The sequence below is a fragment of the Pongo abelii genome, chromosome 3, assembly GCF_028885655.2.
Source record: "Pongo abelii isolate AG06213 chromosome 3, NHGRI_mPonAbe1-v2.0_pri, whole genome shotgun sequence".
NCBI classification, from domain to species: Eukaryota; Metazoa; Chordata; class Mammalia; order Primates; family Hominidae; genus Pongo; species Pongo abelii.
In genome coordinates, this window is record NC_071988.2 from 159,301,229 (window position 1) to 159,314,467 (window position 13,239).

At 35.8% G+C, this 13,239-nt stretch overlaps 1 pseudogene; it reads left to right on the plus strand.

Moving 5' to 3' along the window:
* The first annotated feature begins 5,460 nt into the window (after positions 1 to 5,460).
* Positions 5,461 to 5,907, plus strand: LOC112133121 (small ribosomal subunit protein uS12-like; annotated as a pseudogene).
* The last annotated feature ends 7,332 nt before the right edge of the window (positions 5,908 to 13,239 follow it).

Here is a 13,239-nt window from a genome sequence, read left to right on the forward strand (position 1 = left end):
TTAATTGTTTGGAAGAAAATATTAAATACCACATTGTATGATCAGATTTCTTTTTCACTTAAAGTTCAGTTACCCCAAAGATGTCATTAAAATTTAGCACAACAGGGAAGACACTTAAAGTATTTACATGAGCTCCCTCTTCCTCAGCACACAGATGCCTTAATTTCCATCGTCTTCTTCAATTTCAAATACGTCTTTGGTATAGTTTCTATGATATATCAAATATACTCAGATCTTTTTATGGATTAATAGAACAAGGTATGATCTGCCGTCACTCCAACTTTGATAAATGATTAATTTTATTCCATATAATAAGGCAGAGAAGAGGTAGGCATAATTTAAATGTGTTTTAAATATCACTACACATGGCCAGCAGTATATTTTTCAAATGCACAGCAAATAACTGTTTCATACTTCTTCTTTTAAAATTCCATAGAGAAAATATTTCCCTTAGAGTGTTTAAAATATAAAAGGTCTTTCCGCAAAAGCTGTTCAGTTTGACTCACAATAGGAAAAATACATTTCAGATCAACGATGTACTTGAAATAGGATTTGTGAATTGTTTCTGAAGTCTGAATAGATCTTTGGGAAAGGTTACACATAATGAGATTGAATGGTAATGAAAAAAAGAGAGATAGAAAACTTATAAAAAGGCATAAGCAGCTGAGTCCTAGTTATTTGATGTTATAGCTAGGAGCACAATTTTTAACTATGGTCAAAACTTTCTATGCAATAGAGAATAACAATAGCAATGTTTACAAGCCCCTCCTAATGAAGTGGAATTTTAAAGAAATTCTTTCTAGCTCTTGTTTTAACAAGGAAACTTTATAGATATTTAAGAAGTAGAAGTTAAAATAATTCCCCTAAACAGGTTTCAGGTGTATTGAACACTATTTCAATGTTGCTGACTAGTTTCAGTGTGGCTTTGAATAATTCATGTCCAAATCATTGTTTTTTTCAGGAAGCAGACTTGGTAAGAAGCCTGTCCTATTCCATTGCTGACTCATCTATTCCTTTTTCCTTACCACCTGACAAGTATGTTTCTAATTGAAATGCACAGTAAAGGTGCTTGTCCAGAAAAATAAATGGAGAAAAATAGTTTATAGTTAATCTTATTTCAGTTTGACTGCCTAAAATCAAAATTAAATCCTCTTGACATTTGAATAAAGAAAAAAGAATACAGTTCGATTTGTCAAGCGCCATATATTATAGACTTATTTATAGCAAGAAACAGGTTACTATTTTCTGAAATAAATGCTTTTTATAATAGCCCACTTTGTTTTATATCACATATGGATGGGTGAAAGAGCAATGCATTCTGTATAGAACGCTAATAAGACCATATTGAGCATGCTAAAATATTAACAAAAACTCATATACCTCTTCATTATTTACAATGTAAACATTGAAAAGTTGGAAAAAAATTTGTAAAAACTCATCGCCATGTGGTACAGGCTTTGGTGTTTTCGATATTATTCATAGCTTAATGAACTGCTCCTAGTACTACACAGCTTTTTTCTGTTAACTGGATTCTCTATTACATACATAATCATCTTCACTCCCAAAACAGCATCTTTCTTAACATGCCTATTACTCTTGATGGCACCATCAGCCTCCCAGTCACTGGGTTTCAAATCTTGGTGTGATTTTTAACTGCTTTTTCTTTTTTTTTTTTTTTTTTGCCACTCACATAATAAGAAATCAGTGCTATATATTCCACTTCTATGATTTTCTTACAGATATCCCTTCTTTTCCATTTTCACTGCTATCAGTCCAGTTTAGACTTGTATTAACTTTCACCTAGCAAATTATGGCCAAGTAAAATCAGGCCTGCCACCTGTCTTATAAATAATGTTTTATTGGTACACAGCCATGCTTGTCCATTTGCATATCATCTATGGTGCTTTTACTCTTCAACAATACAGTTGAGTAGTTGTAACAAAGACCACATGCCCACAAAGCCCAAAATGTTTACTATCTAGCCTCTCACAGAAAACATTTGTCATCCTCTGGCCTAAAGTATTGTTATAAGAATTCCTACTGGTCTTGTTATCTCCGGACTCTTCTAAAGTTAATCCTCACATCAAGCTGTCTGTTGGATCTTTTTGAAACATCAATATTCATGAAAGTCTCATGCTCAAATCCCTCAAAGCCTCATACTTACTCACACACTAACACACATAATTCTGAGCCTAGTAAAAGCCCTACCTGTACCCATATAAACTGATAGGGACTTTGTTTCCTGGGTATATATGGCCTTGAACTTCCCAGTTCAACTTGTAATATCCATCTTTGTGCTGTAGAAATATTGATGATGGTAATTATAAGCCCATCTGAAATAATACCTACTCCTGGAATCTTTCGCCAATACATCCAGCCATATGCAAACCTGCACACTTTCCTCAGAAGATTTTCCTTTTGCTGTAGCCATTTGTCATCCACTGTCACTACATTGCAAGAATGAAACTTTGCCCTACTTCATCTGCTGTTAGTTCTGATTTGGTTCCTTGTATTTGTTTATTTATTTAACAGACATCTGTTTTATAACATACATCCTCAGCACTATGCTAATAAAGAAGGATGCAAAGAAAACATAGTTGCCGCCCTCAAAGAGTTTACTTAAGACTTTTAAAAGCAAACAATGTAGTATAAAGACATTAGTGTAAAGGTATACCCAAAAGGAAGCTAAGACTTCTACTTAAGTCAGACTGGAAGATAAGGAAAGGAGCCTCAGTGCAGTTGGCAACTCAGTGGTCCTGGATAGGAGCTAGCCCAAGTGCAACATGACTGAGGAACATTTTAAGCAAAGAGAAAGGTGCAGTGGCTCACGCCTGTAATCCCAGAACTTCAGGAGGCCAAGTGGGGCAGATCACCTGAGGTCAGGTGTTCAAGGCCAGCCTGTCCAACAAGAAGAAACCCTGTCTCTGCTAAAAATACAAAAATTAACTGGGCATGGTGGGAGGTGCCTGTAGTCCCAGCTACTTGGGAGGCTGAGACATGAGAATCGCTTGAACCTGGGAGGCAGAGGTTGCAGTGAGCATTTGAGTTACTGCACTCCAGCCTGGGAGACAGAGTGAGACTCTGTCTCAATTTAAAAAAAAAAAAAAAAAAGGGGGAATGGAGATATGATTTGTTAACTAAATAAAAGGATTCATTAACTATGAGAACTTTTTAAAACATGTAGATTATAAAAAAGAAACTCAAATAGTTCACCATTTCTCACAGAACCATTAGCAGTTCTATGAGGCCATGTGTGTTCCGCTTCATTTTGCATCTCATCTGTTATCACGCTTCCCCAGTCTAATTTTCTTCCAGCAAATCAGTCCTTTGAGCTGTTCTCACTGTGCTTTATCTGGCCTGACAGGCTTTACACTTGCAATGCCCCACCTGGAACTCTCCCTTTTCACCTTATAAACCAGTTAACTCAATGATTGTACTTCAATCTCCTCAAGTTTTCCTTCCTCTGAAAAGTCTTTCCTGATTTCCCTGATTAAGCTAAACATTCCATTAAATGTGTTCCTAGAATTAAATACCTCTCTTTCTAAGCTCGTAATATAGCTGGATTTTCATGGTTTTGGTTTTTGTTTTATTTTGTTTGTTTTTTGATTGTTTAATATCTCTCTCATCACCTAGAGCAAAATCTCCAGGAATGCATGAAGTGTTACTACTGTATCCTCAGTGCAGAAAACAATTGTTCTCTGCATGTCATAGAACACATAAAAAAACTGTATAATGTTTGCATAATAAAATAATTAATTACCTGTAATTAATAAATAGAGGAGGACAAAGGGAAAAATATTTTAAGATTTATGACTTGGCACTGAGCACATGGTTGTATGTTTATTACGTAGGAAACACAACAGCCTAGGGTAACATGAGGGATATGATTACTTTTGTTTTTTGACATGGCATTTTTTACATGCAAGATGAATTAGAATGTTAGTCTGGAGGTTGGAAGAAAAAGTCTGAGTTAGCAATAGGCATTTTGAATCTCTCATTGTAGTTAGCAAGATAACCCAAGCAGAATATATCTAATTAAATAGGAAGTTTAAGAAGGGCACCCTGAGAAATAACTGTGTAATGTAAAGGCAGTTTAGTAAGCAAGGTCTATGAAAGAATTTTTTTTTTTTTTTTTTTTGGCAGAGTCTCGCTTTGTCACCCAGGCTGGAGTGCAGCGGTACAATCTTGGCTCACTGCAACCTCCGCATCCCAGGTTCAAGAGATTGTCCTGCCTCAGCCTTCCAAGTAGCTGGGACTACAGGCACATGCCACCATGCCTGGCTGATTTTTGTATTTTTAGTAAAGATGGGGTTTCACCATGTTGGCCAGGCTGGTCTTGAACTCCTGACCTCAAGTGATCCACCTGCCTTGGCCTCCCAAAGTGCTGGGATTACAGGCATGAGCTACCACACCCGGCCTATAAGACAGATTTGATGGCACAGAGTAGTGGAAAGAAAACCAAGAAAGAGTATTTAGAAACCAGCAGGGGAACAAGTTTTGAAAAGGAGGAAACTTTACTGATGGACACTGGAGTGCTTCAAATCTAACCAAACTCACCGATGAGTTACATATTTCAAAGAACGTATAGATGGAGAAAAACAAGGTTGCATTCATGAGTAGTACATATTTCTTCCATGTCTTTAAGACTCTAGAACTTTTCCTCCAGGGAAAGTTCTTTCAGTGTAGGAATGGGAGTGTCATATAGATTTGAGAGTTGGCTAAGACACAATGAATTTGGACTAGGAAGATCCAAGCTTTTTACCTTCTACCTGTGTGACTCAGACTATTTCTATTTTTCTGATTCTTCATCTGTACGTTGGAGATAATAATACATATTTTCCAGAGTTACTTGGTTTAAGGAAAATATAAATAAAGGATTTATTTCTTTTTTCCTCTATATTATATTTTTGTAGAAACAGTCTATTTTAATGCTAGTTTGAAGATTACAAAAGGTAAAAATACTGGCCTAACTTTTTCCTTACAATAACTTCCTGAAAACTATTCAAAGTACTTTTTAACAGAAAATGCAACAGTAGTGCATTCCACAAAAATTGCAGAGCCTTAGCAAAATCTATGTGACAAAGTAAGAGAACTCAGAAAACTGTTTTGTAAATCTCTCCACCTGCAATAATACAAACAAATATTATAAACAGAATCCACGTTCAAATTAAATTCTAGATATTTAATTACCCATAGACATCCTATAATGGGTGAACAATTGTCATCATGTAGCCCTATGTAAGTCACTCTTAATATTGTTCATAAACAGGTTGGCAATATAAAATAAAATAAAACCCAAATTCAAGGGTAGATGATAATTCTATTAGCATTAAAGTATTTCTACAGTAAAGTGTTTTATCCACTTCAGAATCATCCAAAACACAACGTGCTCTTAATGAATAAATAATTTCTAGAAAGTTTAAAAGTCTCTCTTTCGCTCAGGCCCTTGGCACTGGCAGGATGGGCAGGTGTCGTGTACTTTGTACTGCTAGGAAGCTCCGTAGTCACTGAAAAGACCAGAAGTGGCATGATAAACACCAAGAGAGCCCATTTAGGCAAAGCCCTGAAGGCCAACCCTTTTGGAGGTGCTTCTCCTGTAAAAGGAATGATGCTGGAAAAAGTAGGAGTTGAAGCCAAACAGCCAAATTCTGCCACTAGGAAGTGTGTCAGGGTCCTGTGCATCAAGAATGGTAAGAAAATCAGAGCCTTTGTACCCAGTGATGGTGAGGAAGACGATGAAGCTCTGGTTGCTGGATTTGGTCGAAAAAGTCATGCTGTTGGTAACATTCCTGGAGTCTGCTTTAAGGTTGTCAAAGTAGCCAATGTCTCTCTTTTGGCCCTATACAAAGGCAAGAAGGAAAGACCAAGATCATAAATTTTAATGGTGAAGACACCATAGTAATAAATTTTCATTTGAAAAAAAAAAATATATATATATATAAAAAATGGTTCCGCTCCAACTAAGTTTTTTGTCAACACAGCATTTAGGGAGTCAGTTCTTACTCAGTTGGTATGATGTGCTATCCAAGGACTAATTTAAAGAAGTTAATCAAATGGTCATTGTTGTTATGATATGGAGTATGAGATAAATACGTTATCAGAAGATCTATCTTGTCTTTTTCTTAAAACTAAATTTTCCATTAGAATGTTATATGTTCCCATATTTTATTTTATTCTAGTATTTAGTTATTTGCATACATAACATTATCTGAAATCCTTTCTTAATATATGGTATATAATAATTATTTACAAACACATGTTAAACTGGTTAAGGTCAGGTATAAAAATTTTACAAAAGCTTGAAGTTGTTCTTTTCACACTGTATTTCTATCACAATAAGTGAAATGATAAGGTTTTTTTAATTAAACATTAAATTATCTAGAAAAAGGGTATATTAAAAATATTTAAACTGTCTTAAATTTTAGTTCCAAGCTTTGATAAAATTCAAGTAATTCCTAAATAGCTTTTTGCTATTCTAATTCAAGGCCCAATGTTATACCTACTAATAAAAATATAAATTTGAGTTTATAGTAATCTTAATATGTATTTATATATCAAATAAAGATACAAGTTTTATTTTAATCGAGATATTATTTTATTCAAGTTATATCTTTAATCTCTGTAAATTCTATAGGAGAAAATATGAAAAAATATTTTTCACCAATATCAGAAACAGTCTATAAAAGATAATTTACTTTTTGAAGGTAGTAAACCTGGGGCATCTTTTCATGAAATAATAGAGTGACAATTTCTCTATGTAATCTGATTAATATTATTAGCCAAAATAGGTGAGTCAGAACTTTATCCTATTGTCACTGTTTTATTGTTCACACTAACTAGAATATTCATTTCTATCTTATCAGTGGATCATTTGCAAGAAATGAAAAGACTTTAAAGAGATCTTTATAATTTAACATATTCACTTGATATTTTTTACCTATTAAATATGTGAAAAAGGAAATGTACTAAGATCATAAAATTAAGGAAAGATAAAAATGGAATTATTAAAAATGCTTATAGTCATTTTAATTTGAGAGCATGTGGCTAAAATAATCTAAATTTCAGTGTTTTGAGGAATCATACATTGATTAAGCTTTTGGAAGGTTTACCTCAGGGGAGTTTAATGGAAAGACATAATGGGGAAAGAGTCATGTTTAAAATCAAACATTCCTTTGATTAGAGGGTGAATATTGTCAAAAGTAATGAAAGCTGCCCAGATTTAATGTATAGGCACTTTTCATCCACACAAACCAAAAAGAAGAGGCAAGTATATATATATATGTCATATATATATCATATATATATCATATATGATATATATCTATACATATATCATATATATGATATTCAATTCAATATATTCAATATATATATATGATATTCAAAATTACTTTATTTGGATTTGAAATTAAGGTCATTTTAGTGTTCCATGCTGCAAGTGCTAAATAACTGCATAGCAACAGAATGGTCTTTGGAATTTTTCAATATTTCCAATACAGACATTAGCAAAATATCAGACATCATCTTTAAACAAGACATGAAATAAACAAGTTAAGGACCTTCAACATGATGGCTAATAGCTATATGTGAGTTCTAAACCAAACAAACAGGTTCCTAAGGATCCTAAAGAGACTTATGTCACGGTCTGACAAATTGTTATATTGAAAAACATTAAGAACACATTCTCTCCAAAGTAAAGTTTCCATTTAGGCACAATCAGCAGGGCTTAATTAGAAAGCATGAATAATTGAACATGCTGCTGATCTCTTTGAGCAACAAACCTAAGAGTCACGTAGAAGCAAATTCTTATTAGACAAAAGGGTATGTTGTACTGAATCATTCTCCAATGTTTTCCTGTCTCTGATGGCAACATTTTCAGTGATAATTCAAATGAATACCCTCTGAGCAAATACTATAAATATGTCTTCAGTTAAAATAGGAAAAAAATCAAATAAATGAAACAAACAAAAACTCTTGCAATCTCTACATAAAGCCACGTTTCTAGAAATATAATAGAGAAAGAGGGAGAGGGAAAAGGTATAGATTAGAAATACCTTAGTACATTGCAGTCTTCATAGAATTAATCATTCTGGCAATGGTATTAAAAGCCAAGCTTACAAATACTCTCTACTGAAGCACAGTTTGAATTTATGTACCCATTTCCCATTGTATGTAAGTCCCTCCCTAGTCATGTGCTAAGAGAGCATATGCTAAATGCTTTCCTAAAATCCTCAGTGGCTATTCCAGGTTCAGTGTGTTTACTTGAGGTTATTAAATATATATCTGTTAGTAATCAGTGTTTAAATTAACTAAAACAGTTTGGGCACACATAAACAAAATCCAAATAGCTAAAAACAAAATAAAATTAAACACAAAAGTAAAAGTGTTGAAATAAAAAGCCAACTCTGTAAAATATTTAAAGAGGTTTATTCTGAGCCAAATATGAGTACTCATGGCCTGGGATACAGTCTCAAGAGGTCCTGAGAACATGTGCCCAAGGTGGCCAGGCTAAAACTTGGTTTTGTATATTTTTAGGGAGACAGAAGTTGTAGGTAAAGGTATAAAACATATAAGGTATTCATTGGTTTGGCTTGGAAAGGTGGGGCATCTTGAAGCCGAGAGATGGTAGAGGGAGTGCTTACAGGTCTTAGGTGGATTTCAAAGATTTTCTGATTGTCTTGAAAGAGTTAAGCTTTGCCTAAAGTTGAAGTCACCAGAAAGAAATACTTAAGTTAACGGGAGTTGTGGAAGCCAAGTTTCTTGCTATGTAGATGAAGCCTCTAAGTAGTAACCTTCAGAGAGAGTAGACGGTAAATGTCTCTTTTCAGACCTTAAAATGTGTCAGATTTTTAAGGTCTGAATCCAGAAAGACTTAAAAAGGGAAGGAGATTCTCCACAGAATGCAAATTTCCCCAACAAGAGATATCTTGTCAGGCCCCTCAATTAAATACTTTTTGGGGTAAAATGCCTTGATTTCCTTCAGGGTCATGTGATACTATACCAGTGTCAGGTTGGAATTTGGTATTTTATTGCTATAGAGTCTGTTTTGTCAGTTTTATGTTCTCTATTTTAATGTTAATCCTGGTCAGTTGTGCAGAAACCCCAAAGGGAGGGGGCTTAATGAGGCTTGTCTTACTCCCATTTCCTGCTATGGCCTGAACTAGTTTTTCAGTTTTTTGGGGGATTCCCTTTGGCAAGAGAAAGGAGTCCCTTCAGTCAGTTGGGGGATTATCATTTTATTTTTGGTTTATCTAGTTTACTGATTTTCCTGGAGCCATGCCCAACACTACTATTTCTATGTCTTTCCTTTTTGTTATCTTTCTGTATTATGGGCCATGTATCATTTTCTTGGATTCCCTGTTTCTTCAGGATAACTAACCAAAGGGGTCTCCCCTCTTTCTGTTTTATTATTTTATCTACTGTAAAGAGGAATTGCAACATTGTCTGTAAAAGCTACAGCTCCTGCTCCTGCTCTTGCTGACTTTGCAAAGTCTTCCTTGCCCTCTATATAACCTTCCATTATATTGCTCTCTGCTTTTCTCAATTTGCTTCCCTGTCCATATATTGCACTATGCCTCAGGACTTCCAGACATGAAGGAGACATCAGAGTACACCTTAAAAACCCTGAACTAAGTGAGATTGTGACCGCCCAATGGGTTCACCTTGCCCACTGCCTAGACAAAGCTGATTTATCAAGACAGGGGAATTGCAATAGAGAAAGAGTAAATCACTCAGAGCCGGCTGTGCAAGAGACCAGAGTTTTATTATTACCCAAATCAGTCTCCCTGAGCATTCGGGGATCAGAGTTTTTAGGGACAACTTGGTGGGTAGGGGGATGCCAGTGAGCCAAAAGTGCTGATTTGTTAGGTAGGAGATGAAATCATGGGAAGTTGAAGCTGTCCTCTTGTGTTGAGTCAGTTCCTAAGTGGGGGCTGCAAGATCAGATGATCTAGTTTATCCATCTAGGTGGTGCCAGCTGATCCATCAAGTGCAGAGTCTGCAAAATATCTCAAGCACTGATCTTAGGAGCAGTTTAGAGAGGGCCAGATTCTTGTAGCCTCCAGACGCATGACTCCTAAACCATAATTTCTAAACTTGTGGCTATTTTGTTAGTCCTACAAAGGCAGTCTGCCCTCCAGGTAAGAAGGAGGTTTGTTCTGGGAAAGGGCTGTTATCAGCTTTGTTTTAAACTATAAACTAAGTTCCTCCCAAAGTCAGTTCAGCCTACGACCAGGAAGGAACAAGGACAGCTTAAAGATTAGAACCAAGATGGAGTCAGTAAGGTTAGATCTCTTTCACTGTCTCAGTCATAATTTTGCAAAGGCAGTTTCAGGATCACTGAGCAGTTTCCTCTTACTGGCAATGGCAGCCATGACCTGTGCCCATTGCAGTGATACTAATACATGCTGACTAATTCCTCCATGTTTGCTTTCTTGGGTCTTCCAGTCCTTCCACTTGCTTCTCTCAGCTCTCTCAAAACAGACAACTCAATGTTTCCATTTGAAATAACTTTCCAGGAGCTTCTGTTTAGAAGACATTTCCTCAGATAAGCCTCAGAGGTCTACTCTGTTTCTCTACAACATAGTCTCCAAATTCCAGGATTCCAGCAGACGCATTTCCAGAGTTACTGCTGAGAAAAGACCTTGAGACATATTTTAATTGTCATCCAGGATATTCAAACCACACACAATAAATTCCTTAGCCAACTCCCATTTACTTGTCGCTGTCCTTAAACATTTTATCAATAAAATTTTTATTTTATTTATTTATTTATTTTTGAAACAGAGTTTCTCTCTTGTTGCCCAGGCTGGAGTGCAATGGCGCAACCTTGGCTCACTGCAACCTCCACCTCCGGGGTTCAAGCGATTCTCCTGCCTCAGCCTCCCAAGTAGCTGGGATTGCAGGCATGCACCACCACGCCCCATTAATTTTGTATTTTTAGTAGAGACAAGGTTTCTCCATGTTGGTCAGCCTGGTCTCGAAATCCTAACCTCAGGTTATCCACCCACCTCAGCCCCCCAAAGTTCTGGGATTACAGGCGTGAGCCACGGCGCCCAGCCTGTATAAAATTTTTAAACGGATGACCCAAAATACCTCAATTTGAAGAGGCAGTATAGCACAATAGTTCAAAATTCATATTCTGGGACCAGACTGCCAGAGATTCCAGTCTTAAGGCCACTGCCTCCCTACTGAAAGGACCTTCAGTGTTTCATTTTCTCTCTCTGTGCCTCCATTTTTTCACCTGTAAATGGGGTAATATTTATCTTGAGCTTTTTGGAAATAAATGTGCTAATTATGTAAAGTGCTTAGAAAAATGTTGCCATTAAAACTGCCTTTGCAAATATTGTAACTGAGGCAATTATTACAGTGAAAGAGATCTGACCTAACTGACTCCATCTTGCTTCTAACCTCCAAGCTGCCCTTGTTCATTCCTGAGCGTAGGCTGAAGTAATTACGGGAGGAACTTAGTTTATGGTTTAGCTTTTAAAACAAAGATGTTAACACCCCTTTCCCAAAACAAACCCCATTCCTGCCTAGGGTCTAGATCGCCTTTGCAGGACTAACAAATGAGTCATGAGATTAGAAATTATGGTTGAGGAGTCATGCAGCTAGAAGGTGCAAGATTCTATACCTCCCCAAATTGCTCTTGGGGATACCATCACTATTTTAAAACATAAGATGAGATCCTGAGATATTTTGCAGACCCTGCACTTGATGGATAAGCTGGTGCCACCCAGATTGATAAACTGGCTCATCTGACCTTGTGGACCCCACCAAAAAACTGACTTAGTGCAAGGACAACTTCGACTCCCTGTGATTTCATCTCTGACCTGACCAATCAAAACTCCCAATTCACTGGCCTTCCCCCTACCAACCAAATTATCCTTAAAAACTCTGATCCCCAAATGTTGGGAGAGAATGATTTGAGTAGTAATAAAACTCCGGTCTCCCACACAGCCTGTTCTGCATGAATTACTCTTTCTCAATTGCAATTCCCCCATCTTGATAAATCAGTAATAAGCATCATATCAATTGTTAGCTATCAATGTTATTATTATTACTATTATTACTAGTATTGTAACTAAACATAGGCTCAACTGCTTGCTGCTTGCAAAGCCAGTAACAGGGATGAGATTTAGTGAAAGGAAATTGACTTTATTCCAGAGCTAGCAGTGAGGAAATGGTCAAGGCTAGTACCTTAAAGAAACCATTTCAAACTTTAGGCTGGGACAAGGGGCTTACAAAGGGAACTTGGAATGGGAGGCATGTGGAAATAGTCCTGAATACAAGATCTGTGTGTTCTGTTCTGGTGGCTATCTTGAGTTGTGCTCCAGCTGGAGTGCAGGCTGGCATCTCTACCATGGCCAGGTTGTTGACTAACCACTTTGAGGTAATCTCTGAAATTTTGCAGCTGGGTCTCTCTGCCAGGTCTGTCTCATGATTAGCCCCTGGAACTTCTAAGTAAGCACATAGTTAAGTGTGCATGGTGTAAGTTTAACAAGCATATAATTACAGAAATGTGCATGGTGTAAGGGGGTTGTATGATGGAAAAAGGAGGAAATAAAGGGTTTTCAGGTACTTTTCAAGGCTACATTCTCAGATTAAGAAGGGAAAAAAAGCTCTAAAATGCATTTCTAGGCTGGAATACACAGTTACAGTATTAGTGAGAGAAAGCCAGATATTTATCTTTTATTTTCTACTAATTCAATGAACAATTTTACAAAATTATAAACTTTTTGCATCTTATTTTACTTTTAAGGAAAGAATTGCCAGTTAATATACAAGACCTTTCCTAACACTAAAAATATGAATTTCAAACTGAAGCAAAACTGTTCTTAAAATATTTAAAATGAAGATTATTTAAGGCTACTTTATTTTTACATTACATATTATTATAAGACAACCTCTTAGATACTATAGAATAATACATTAAAATTTTTATTACCTATATGTTTTATAATGTGATTTCATTTTAAAACAAAATTATGTTAATAGGTTTTTCCCACATTATTTTTTTCTGACATTATTATTGATATATGCATTTTTTTTTACCTTGAATCACTATTTACAATTATTTCTAGGAAGAAAAAAATGTCAAAATGTGTTGTTTCTTTCTCTATAATGATATTCTGTGTGAATAGATGCATCTGAGATTTTTTCTCATTTCAATTCATTTCGCATGTAATATTACATAGCCTGGAGTACAAACAAAAGCTAAAAATAAAAACACATATTTCT